The 10,372-nt window shown below is 37.4% G+C and overlaps 1 non-coding gene across 1 annotated transcript; it reads right to left on the bottom strand.

The window, feature by feature from the left end:
• Positions 1-9,555: 9,555 nt before the first annotated feature.
• Positions 9,556-9,662, bottom strand: LOC129401240 (U6 spliceosomal RNA). Its single transcript, XR_008628172.1, has one exon. It is a non-coding gene; the product is annotated as a U6 spliceosomal RNA (small nuclear RNA).
• Between the last annotated feature and the right edge of the window lie 710 nt (positions 9,663-10,372).

A 10,372-nucleotide genomic window follows, 5' to 3' on the forward strand; every position in this document is an offset into this window, starting at 1 on the left:
TTCGGCGGGTGAAGTGATAGCACAGCAGGTAGGGTGTTTGCCTTGCATGTGGCCAATTGGGGTTCGAGTCCCACCATCCCATATGGTCCCATAAGCACTGCCAGGAATAATTCTTGAATACAGATCCAGGAGTAACCCTGGTGTATTACCTACATTACTGGGTGAACCAAAAAGCAAAAGAAAACTTCTTTGATGCTCTTGCAGGTGTTCCAAACTGCTCTTTTACTCCTGCACAGTTCTGGTTCCAAGTCATTCATCATGCTGAGTTCTCAGGATAGGTACACATAACTGCTTCATTCAGAGATGTTCATTCCATTAAGAGTAAGTGGAACATCATAAACTATTCCATTTCTCATGAATATTGTCTTCGTGAGATTCCGCTGCAGTCCTACCTTTACACACTCACGGTTGAAGTTGGCCAGCATTCATTCCACTTGGCTAATGTTTGGTGCCATTAGAATGATGTCATCAGCGGAGTGGAGGTGGTGTAGTTGCCGACCATCTAACTTCACTCCCATGCCTTCCCATTCCAGTCATCACAAGACATTCTCTATGGTGGCACTCAAGAATTTTGGTGACATGGTATTACCCTGCCGAACCCCTCTCTTTATGTCGATGATCACTTTTATGTAGATTGGAGAGATCATGGTGATGAATCCATAATAGAGATCACGAAGGATCCTGATGTACTGAGTTTGAATGCACTGTTTCAAGCTAGAGCTTTGATGACTACTTCAGTCTCAACAGAATCAAAAGCCTTTTTTAAATCTAAGAACGTTAGACAGAGCAGCATCTTGAACTCTTGCAAAACCTCAATGAGCTTGGTCACTGTGTGGACATGGTCTATGGTGCTGAATCCTTTTAGAACCTGACTTTCTTGCATGGTTGTCCTTCGTCTAGTGTTCTGCCAAACCTATTCAGGATGACTCAAGTGGATAACTTGTAGACAACAGACAACGGGCAGATTGGGTCATAGTTGCCAATGTTGTGGATGTCTCCCTTCTTGTACAACAGAATGGTCCTACTAGTTTTCCACTGGGACAGAAGCTTGCATACTGACAGGTAGCATGTGAAGAGCCAAGCCAGTGTTTTGACGAGTACTGGTGGGAGATTCCTTAGGTGTTCGGGTCTGACCTTGTCTAGACCAGGTGCTGTACACTTCTTTATCAACAAAATAACCTGTCGGATTTCAGAAGGGAGAACGCTGGGAATTACATGTCCATCCTGTGGAATTTGGTATGTGGGCAGGTGGACATGCCTATCAAAGAGATCCTAGTAGAAATCGTGGATAACTTTTACCATTGGCCTTCTGCAAGATGTGACAGATCTGTCAGGATGTCAGAGGACAGTCATCTTGGTCTTATAGTTGGCAGTTGGCAAAGATCAGGCAGGCATTGAGAATACTTTTCCCGGCTTCTGCTGCATCGGCCAACACTGCAGCTCTTCTCTCCTTGATCTCTACCTTTATCACTTCTCTGCACAGCTTTTCAAGCTCAGAAATTAGCTTGTGATTTCATGAGGCTCGCGCCAATCCATGGTGGTAAATGAGCTCAAGAATTTCTGAAGACAGGTGTCATTTGTGACTTTCTCTCTCTCAGTTTTCCTCGCATAATCATAGAAGTACTAAACCGGTTGATCATATTTCTTGTCAATGTTGTCAATGACAGAATCTTCCAATATCGCTGCAATAGTGCCAAAAAGCTCCCAGTTGGTGGTCATTCTGGGAGTTCTCTTCTTAAACTTTCAGTACTTTCTTCCCGCTCTGTGAAGTAGAATTTTGCATGAAAGAGACGGTGGTCTGATCCCGTTTGGAATTTTGGGACAACAGCAACTTCAGTCTGGCAAAACCTTTGATTGAATATGATGTGGTCAGTTTCATTGTGGAACTGTCCAGTGGGAGACTCCCATGTCCAATGTTTAGATTAGGCCTTCTGGAAATGCAAATTACCATGGATGGTCTTGGTTGACATGATGAACTCAGACAGTCTCTCACCCCATTTATTCTGTTCTAGGTCGTGGGCCCTAATGTGGACTTCTTCATGCGACCTTCTTGGTCCTATCTTTGCATTAAAATCATGACAATGACCTTATAATAGGTTTGGTCTTCTTTATAGAACTTTTCCAGCTCCATTTAGAACTTCTCAATTTCTTCTTCATCGTAGCTGGATGTTGGTGCATAGACGAGGGAGATAGAAACTATTGACAATGAGCAACATCTATTCAAACGTAAGCATCCAATTTTGGGTTGTTAGGCATTCAAACAAATTGATGTGCATGGCCAAGTTCATGTTGATGAAGACACGGACACCACTGACATCTCTGCTGTCTCATGTTCCGAGGAACAGTTCTCCAATATTGAAAACAGCATGATGGTATCAATGCCTTCTTGTCTCATTCAGACTAATGACATCATATTTGATCTTCTGTGCTTGCACCATCATTTCTTCAATGGATGCTTTTGATGCTAGCATATGTGCATTGAAAGTACAGACAGTCATGTTAGTCCTTCTTTGTTTTGGCAGCCTAGTTTGACCTGAGATTTTAGCAGCCTCTCCCTACTTGTCCTTCCCAATGCTGCTGTATTGGTACCTCTTTCAGAGTTAAAGGAATGAGGCCTATTATCGCTACTGTTTTGGGCATATAGAATACACTATGGGTAGCTTGCCAGGCAGAGCAATACTCTCTGTAGCTTCCTGGGCTCTCTGAGAGTGACGAAGGATTTTAGAGTAGCCTCTAATTGTCCTTACAGGTGATCCCCATCTTTCAAATGCAAGCTTTTGGTCGACTGGCATTTTGTAACAATCTGTGTGCTGACAAACATGTACCTGTCTGCATCTCTGGTCAGTACCTGTTGGTGCACTCTTTGCCGGTTGGCACCGTTGTCCCCACCCCCTGCCCCCAGCCCACCATTATGAGGCGGCGAACCATTGAGGGGGTTGTGTCATATATTCAATATAAATTAAAGAAAATATGTATTCTGCCTCTGTTGGGTTTTTTGTTCTATTTCTTTTATTACATCCTTTGAAAGGACCAATTATTTATACAATAGATAAATTTAGGAAAGATTGAATACAAAAGTGTATTTAATTTTGGGAATATTATTAAAATATTTTAACATTATATAAATTTCACCATTAAATTAAATGACTTTTATAACATATTTTATCTATTCTTTAATACTATTTGTTAAATGCATTCCTTTTCTGTAGTGGACTAGAAAAATAAAACCAAGATGCTTTTTATCCTGAATTTTCTCCAGTGCACCAAGCTGATAATACTTAGTTTACTTTCTTCACTAGATTGTCAAAATTCTAATGCAAAAGCACATGAGAAAATCTTTTACAATCATAAAACAGCATTTAAAAGTAAAATGCAATTAAAAAGGAGACTCAACTATGAGTTTAGGTTCTATTCCCGAGATATCTGAGACCTCCCTCTTTACAGATCAAAACTCAACCACAGAAACTCTAAAACAGTTTCTTTGTTTCATGTGAATAAAAATTTTATTCCAGGAAGCAGATAAACCCCTTGCTTTTATAACTGATCATTACCATTCCCTTAGCCTATTCGTGGGTTTGTGTACACTTCCTGAAAACAGTTTTGCATATTACTATTTTGTTATCTTCAAAATGCATTCTGAGAACATGTGAGCCAGTGGAAAATAAATAGAAAAACTTAAGTATTTAAATTTTTTCTGTTAAAATTGACTTCCTCTAGCATAGAGACCTGAACGTTTTTCCAACCTTTTCTATAGTATATTTTCTGGTTTAAAAATCTTTAGTACACTTTTAGTTAATACAGGGAAAATTGAATTCCATACTAAATAAGCAGGTGATTGTGTATACATAATAATGCTTATAATTTACATTTCAAACCGTATATTATTTATACTCATTTTCTCAGAAACTTCTATTAGCCCATTGCACATAGAATTGTCACATTTTATGTGGCTCTTATGTCTGGCTAATTTTTAACGTTTTCATTGCTTCAGGGGATTAAGCAACTTATTTCTTATTCTGTGTCATATTTTTAAAACAATTTCATTTTGTTTATATTTTGAGTGTGATCAGCCAATTGTTCGAGAGGCCCAAGGGTTCATTTAAGTGAATCTTGGGCAACTGGGTTGATAGGTCACTATGAGGCCCAAGGAGATGCTGCTGCTTCAACATAGGAGATGGGGGTTACCTGAGCCCTCCTACCAGTGCTCAAGTTCTGCTCAGGCTTTCCCAGCGATATTCAGAGAATCTTGTGGTAATGGGGTTGAACTGTAGTATCCGCATGCAAGTGGTCACCCAAAATAAATTTTAAATGTTTTCTTGACTCAATAAGCTAAGCATACTTTGGCCAATAAACAGAAATCTGCTGTGTCCCTAGACACTATAATTGAGTGGAAAGAAAATGGAAAAAATAAAGCAATGAAAAAAATCTTATTTATAGTTGCAATAAAGAGAATAAAATAACTAGGAATAAATTTAACTATGATGTGAAAGATAGGTGCCCTGAAAGTTATTAGATACCGCTAAAGGAAATTTAAGAAGGCACAAATAAACAGAAAAATAGTGTGTTAATGGAATGGAAAAGTTGATATCCTAAAATGTCTATATTATGCCAAAAACCATATAGGTTCAATGAATACCAATAAAACATCCAATAATTTTTCCCCACAGAAATAAGACAAATAATCCCAAAATATATATGGAACTACAAAGGACCCTAAATAGAAAATATAATCTTAAGAAATTGTAATGGAAACTGAGGCATAATTCTCTTTTATTTCTGTTTGGATTTATAATTCAAATCAAAGTGGAAGGAATCAAAACAATACGACAGGGCAAAAGCTGACTCTAGTGGCATGAGAGAGATAGAAGAGGAGTTAATGTGCTTGTCCTCCTGTGTTGGACAACCCTTGCATCCCTAATACTACTGCGTATTTCTCTCCCAAAGCACCACCAGAGATGACTTCCAAACACAGAGACTGGAGTGTCCCCAGAACACTCCTGGGTGTGGGCTCCCAAAGAATCAAAAGAACTCAAATGAAAGAAATAATTCCAAGGGCCAGAATGTAGATCACTGAGCCTTAGTATATGTAGGAGACCAGCATTCAATTCCTCCTACCCCACATGCCTCCCCACCCCCCGTTTCTGCCCCAGCACCAGAGATATTAACTTCTGAGCATTGACCTTAGAGTAGCCCTTAAATAGCTCCTAGTCTGCCTGGTAACTCAAACCAAAACAAAAAAAGTCACAACTAACCCCAGATGAAAATCAGTGAATAAAAATAGGAGCACCTAGAAGTAAACCATACATAAAATGGTCAACTGATTTACAGCAAAGGAACTGAAACCATACAATAGGGAATGAACAGTGAGAAGAATTTATTACCACAAAATCTGGGGAAAACTGAAATGTCAACCGTAAAACAAGGAAACTGGGTGACGATCATACACACAAAAAGCAACTCAAAATGAACTGAAGATTCAACATAGGAACTAAAATTATAGATTGAAGAAAACATATAGGAAACTTGACATCGCATTGTTTTATGACAAATAAAAATGTCACTAGAAATTAATGAACAGGAACACAGTACCCAAATAAGTTTGATCAGCAATGAAATCATTGACAAAATGTTAAAGCAACCTATTAATGGAAGAAAATATGTTAAAATAGGATATCTAATAAGGTATTGAAAGGCAAAGACTACAAAAAACTTATACTACTCAAAGGCAAAAAAAAATCCAGTTAGTAAGCTATAATTCCATGTTAGAGGCAAAAAAATGGTGTTGTTGATTATTAATTAGTTTTACTTGGCTTAAAAAGCATAGTAAACAAATCAGTATCACTGAAAACCTGTGTATATGTGAGAGAATAAAATAAAATTGATAATATATTATTATATTAATAATAATTCTATAACAATAATACTTATGATCTATTAATAGTATATTATAGTTAATGCATATTATTACTATTAAGTGATGAACAATAATATATTCTATAAAATTTCCCAATGGCAGTCAGGTAAAAGGAGAACATAGAATTATTAACTTTTTTAATTATGGAGAAAGAAAAAGAAAGTGTCCCTCTTTGCCTTGAATTTGCACCGCTTCACCAAAGTCAAGAAATCTGATGCTTTTTATATGACATTTGCTTTTAAAAATCCTTTTGAAAAGTTCTTGTCACTGGTAAGATAAACTCCTTAAAATTCTTTTTTGGGGGTGCTCACTTGGGAGATTTTTTTCCTACTTGTGCTCATGGGTCACTCCTGGAAATGTGTAAGGCCCATGTGTAGTGCAGAGAATTGAACACAAGTTTGAGGTGTGCAAAGAAAGTCTTAGCTCCCTGATTATCACTCCAGCCTCTCATAAAATCAAAATTCTGTCATGATGAAGATGAGAAATAACTGAACCGAAAGAAGAAACCACTCATTTCTCAGAGATTGCCCTTTCCATTCTATTCTGGATTATGAGTGATTTAATAAAGGCTTTTGCTAAATACAAAATAAATACCTGCTCTAAACAGTGAATCATCTGTATTATTGTAGACTGCACTGTTCTTATTTAGTTAATGACATAAAAGTTTATCCTAACAAATAACTTCTATAAATATTCACACCATCATCTACTGAACAATTCTAGGTTGGAAAAAGGAATAAATCTCAAAAATAAATTGAAAAGTTAACCCCACCCACAAGCACCAATAAATCAAGTCAAATGGAATATGCATTTGGAAAATAAAATAATGTCCTCTCATGACATTAAAATCAAATAAATATATCAGATGAAAATAAAACCATGTGCCTTATGGACACACATGCAAAAGCCCTGAATAAAATTGATAGAGAATCAAGAAATAAATTTTGCAGTATGAACAGGTGATGTTTACCTCAAAAGTTATAGTAATTACAACAGACATAGATCAGACATTGCAGAGGGCCAGAAACATAGCACAGTGGGTAGGGCACTTGCCAGTTTCCATTCCTGGCGCCACATCTGGTCCTCTGGGCCTGCCTAGAGTCAGACCTGATTGCAGATCCCAGCCAGGGGTAAACCATGAGCACTGCCAGATGTTGCTCAAAAAAAAAATCAACCAATACGAAACATCCTATTAAATGAAAATGAAACAAAACAAGAGCAACCACAGGATGACCTCAAATACTGCAGAGAACACATTTGATAAAATCCCAAACCTTCCCATGATCAATTTATATAACAAATTAAGAATAAGGATTATAAGAAAAGAGACTGCCACAGAGGTAGGCTGAGGGTGGAGGGTGGTGGGAGGGAAACTCAGGACATTGTTGATGAGAAATGTACACCAGTGGAGGAATGGGTGTTGGAACATTGCATGACTGAAACCAAATCATGAGCAACTTTGTAACTGTGATACGTGGTGATACATTTTTTTAAAAAGGATTACTTCTTCATTCTGACAGTGGGCATGTATGAAAAAGCCACAGTCAACAATATAACTAATGGGGCAAGATTGTAATACTTTCCCTGTGTTCAGAAATGACAAATGTATTTCCTCTCAATACCTCTTTACATTTTTTCTGGAAACCAAACTAGTAAAATTAAGAAAACAATTAAATATTAATCAGATTGTAAAGTAATAACTGAAACAAAAAATCCTATAAATAGAAAACCCTAATGAACACACATGTGCATGTTATATACCTGTGAGTATGCATGACTGCAGCTGATAAATGAGTTCAATAACACTGCAGGACACAGATGAATGTACAAAATCTGTTATATTTCTATATACTAGCAATAAGCAATATAAAAAATGACACAATAATTCCCTCTTCAGTAGCACAGAAAATTAAAATATTTAGGAATAACTTTAACCAAACAAAGGGAAGGACAGACAAATCATTGTTGAAATAAGGACTAAACTAAGTGGAAGCCCATCTTGTCTTCCTGGATTTGAAGACTCAGTATTATTAATATTCTCTATATTGATCTAGAGATCCAATATAGTCTCTATAAAAATTCCAAGTGACTTCTTTGCTGAAACAGAAGAGATGAAAACTCAGATGAAAATCATAAAGATATAAATGGCTAAGAAAGTCTCAAAAGAAAAAGTTATAGGTCTCATAATGTCTCAAACATGAACTTATAGAAAGGTAATCAGCAAGGCATGGTAGTAGCATAGGATAGATGTATAGATTAATAGTTTATAATTAAGATTTCAGGAATAATCCACATATTCAAACTCAAATTGATTTTCAACAGGTATGTAGAAATAATTTCAAAAAAAAAGAATGCTCTTTTCATGTTAGTCTTAGGACAACTGGCTATGTATAAGGAAAATTAATTAAAATTTAAATTTCTAGACACACAAACGAATCTTAGACCCAAGCAACTTGCTACAGAGATGGCCTGGGACTTTGCAATAGGATTTTTCTGCTGGGCTGCTCCAGAAGGGGGCAGGTGCTATCCCTCCGCCTGCCCTCTAGCAACTCCAGTGGCCACCATTTTCTAGAAGTCAGTGAGAAGCTCCAGGTATGAGTTGTGGTGGCAGCAAATCCCAAGACTCATGGGATGGGAGAGGAGTGGGCCCTTCTTCCCCCGGCCCTGACGGGACTCTGAGATGGCACCACATCTGGTCACTGTCTACTTAAACTCCCATACAGCCACAATCCAGAGACATACAAAGAATTTCGAACCCGAGCAACTTGCTGCAGCGATTTCTTCAGACCCTAATTATTATTATTTTTTTAATTGAATAGCTATGTGGAAAGTTACACAGCATTCAGACTTAAGTCTCAGTTATACAATGCTCGAGCACCCATCCCTTCATCAGTGCACATATTCCACCACCAAGAATCACAGATAACTCCTCCCCACTCCCCACCCTCTACCCCCACCCTGCCTGTGTAGCTCATAAATTTCACTTTACTTTCTCTTTAATTTAATTACATTCAATATTTCAACAAAAAACTCACTATTATTGTTTGGAGTTTCCCCTCCCAAAGTCAGACCTGCTGAAAGGAAGCATTTGATAATTTGTTTTCCATTGCTGAGAATGAAGAGATATGAGGTCAGGAGGCCGCACTAGCAGCAGCATAGTTTGGGATTTCTGTATTTTAGTAACTAAGTCCAGAGAAATTTCTGCCAGAAGTTGCATCATTGTAAGCTTGTACCTCCCTGCTACTTTCTCTTCCACATATGAGTGCAATCTTTCTGTCTGTCTCTTTCTTTCTGACTCATTTCACTCAACATGATACTTTCCATGTTGGTCCACTTATATGCAAATTTCATGACTTCATCTTTTTTTTTCTTCATTTTTTATTAGTTTATTTTTAATTAGAGAGTCATCATGAGGGTACAGTTACAGATTTATACATTTTTGTGCTCATGTTTCCCCCATACAAAGTTCGATAACCCATCCCTTCACCAGTGCCCATTCTCCACCACCAGTAAACCCAACATCCCTCCCACCCTCCCCAGTCCCGTCTCCCCCCACCCCACACTGCCACTATGGCAGGGTATTCCCTTTTGTTCTCTCTCTCTGATTAGGTGTTGTGGTTTGCAATAAAAGTTTTGAGTGGAAAAATATGGAATGCTTCACGAATTTGCGTGTCATCCTTGCGCAGGGGCCATGCTAATCTTCTCTGTATCGTTCCAATTTTAGTATATGTGCTGCCGAAGCGAGCACTCATGACTTTATCTCTTCTAAAAATTCCTAGAGTGCATGGTCAAAGAGCTCCCACAGGACATTATATTGTATCCATAACAAGCAATACAGAACACATTGCATTGCATTTTTGGCAGGTATGAGGAGTGGTGGGACAAGTCTCGAAATATCAAAGACAACTAAAGTAGAGAGAGAGAGTATTGTACAAATTGTCTGCACACAGGCAGGAGGAGGTATGGAATGTGGGCAGGGGGAGAATACTGGGGATTTTGGTGGTGAAAACGTGCACTTGTGGAGGGATGGGTGTTTGATGACTGTATGATCGAGGGTCAAACATGAAAGTGTCGTTATTGTATCTCACAGTGAATCAAATAAAATAAATAAATAAATATATATATAATAAAATTTAAATTTCTTTTATACTTACAATTTAAGTAAAAAAGAGTTAATATCTTAAATACAGAAGCTAAACTAATACAAACTCTAGAAAGAAGCATAAGTATAAATCTTTGAAACATTTGATTATAAAATAACAACCCCTAAACAGGACAAATAAAAGGGAATTGATAAATTATTAAATTGTTAAAGACATTACAATGAAATAAGCAATGTACCCTGAGCAGAATTATTTAGAAAGTAAAATGATAAAACTACATGGCAAATGTGTCTGCAAATCGTTCATGTGATAAGGATTTTATATTTACAATGTCATAAGATTTCTTAGATCTCAA

Source organism: Sorex araneus, chromosome 1 (genome assembly GCF_027595985.1).
Source record: "Sorex araneus isolate mSorAra2 chromosome 1, mSorAra2.pri, whole genome shotgun sequence".
Classification (NCBI taxonomy): domain Eukaryota; kingdom Metazoa; phylum Chordata; class Mammalia; order Eulipotyphla; family Soricidae; genus Sorex; species Sorex araneus.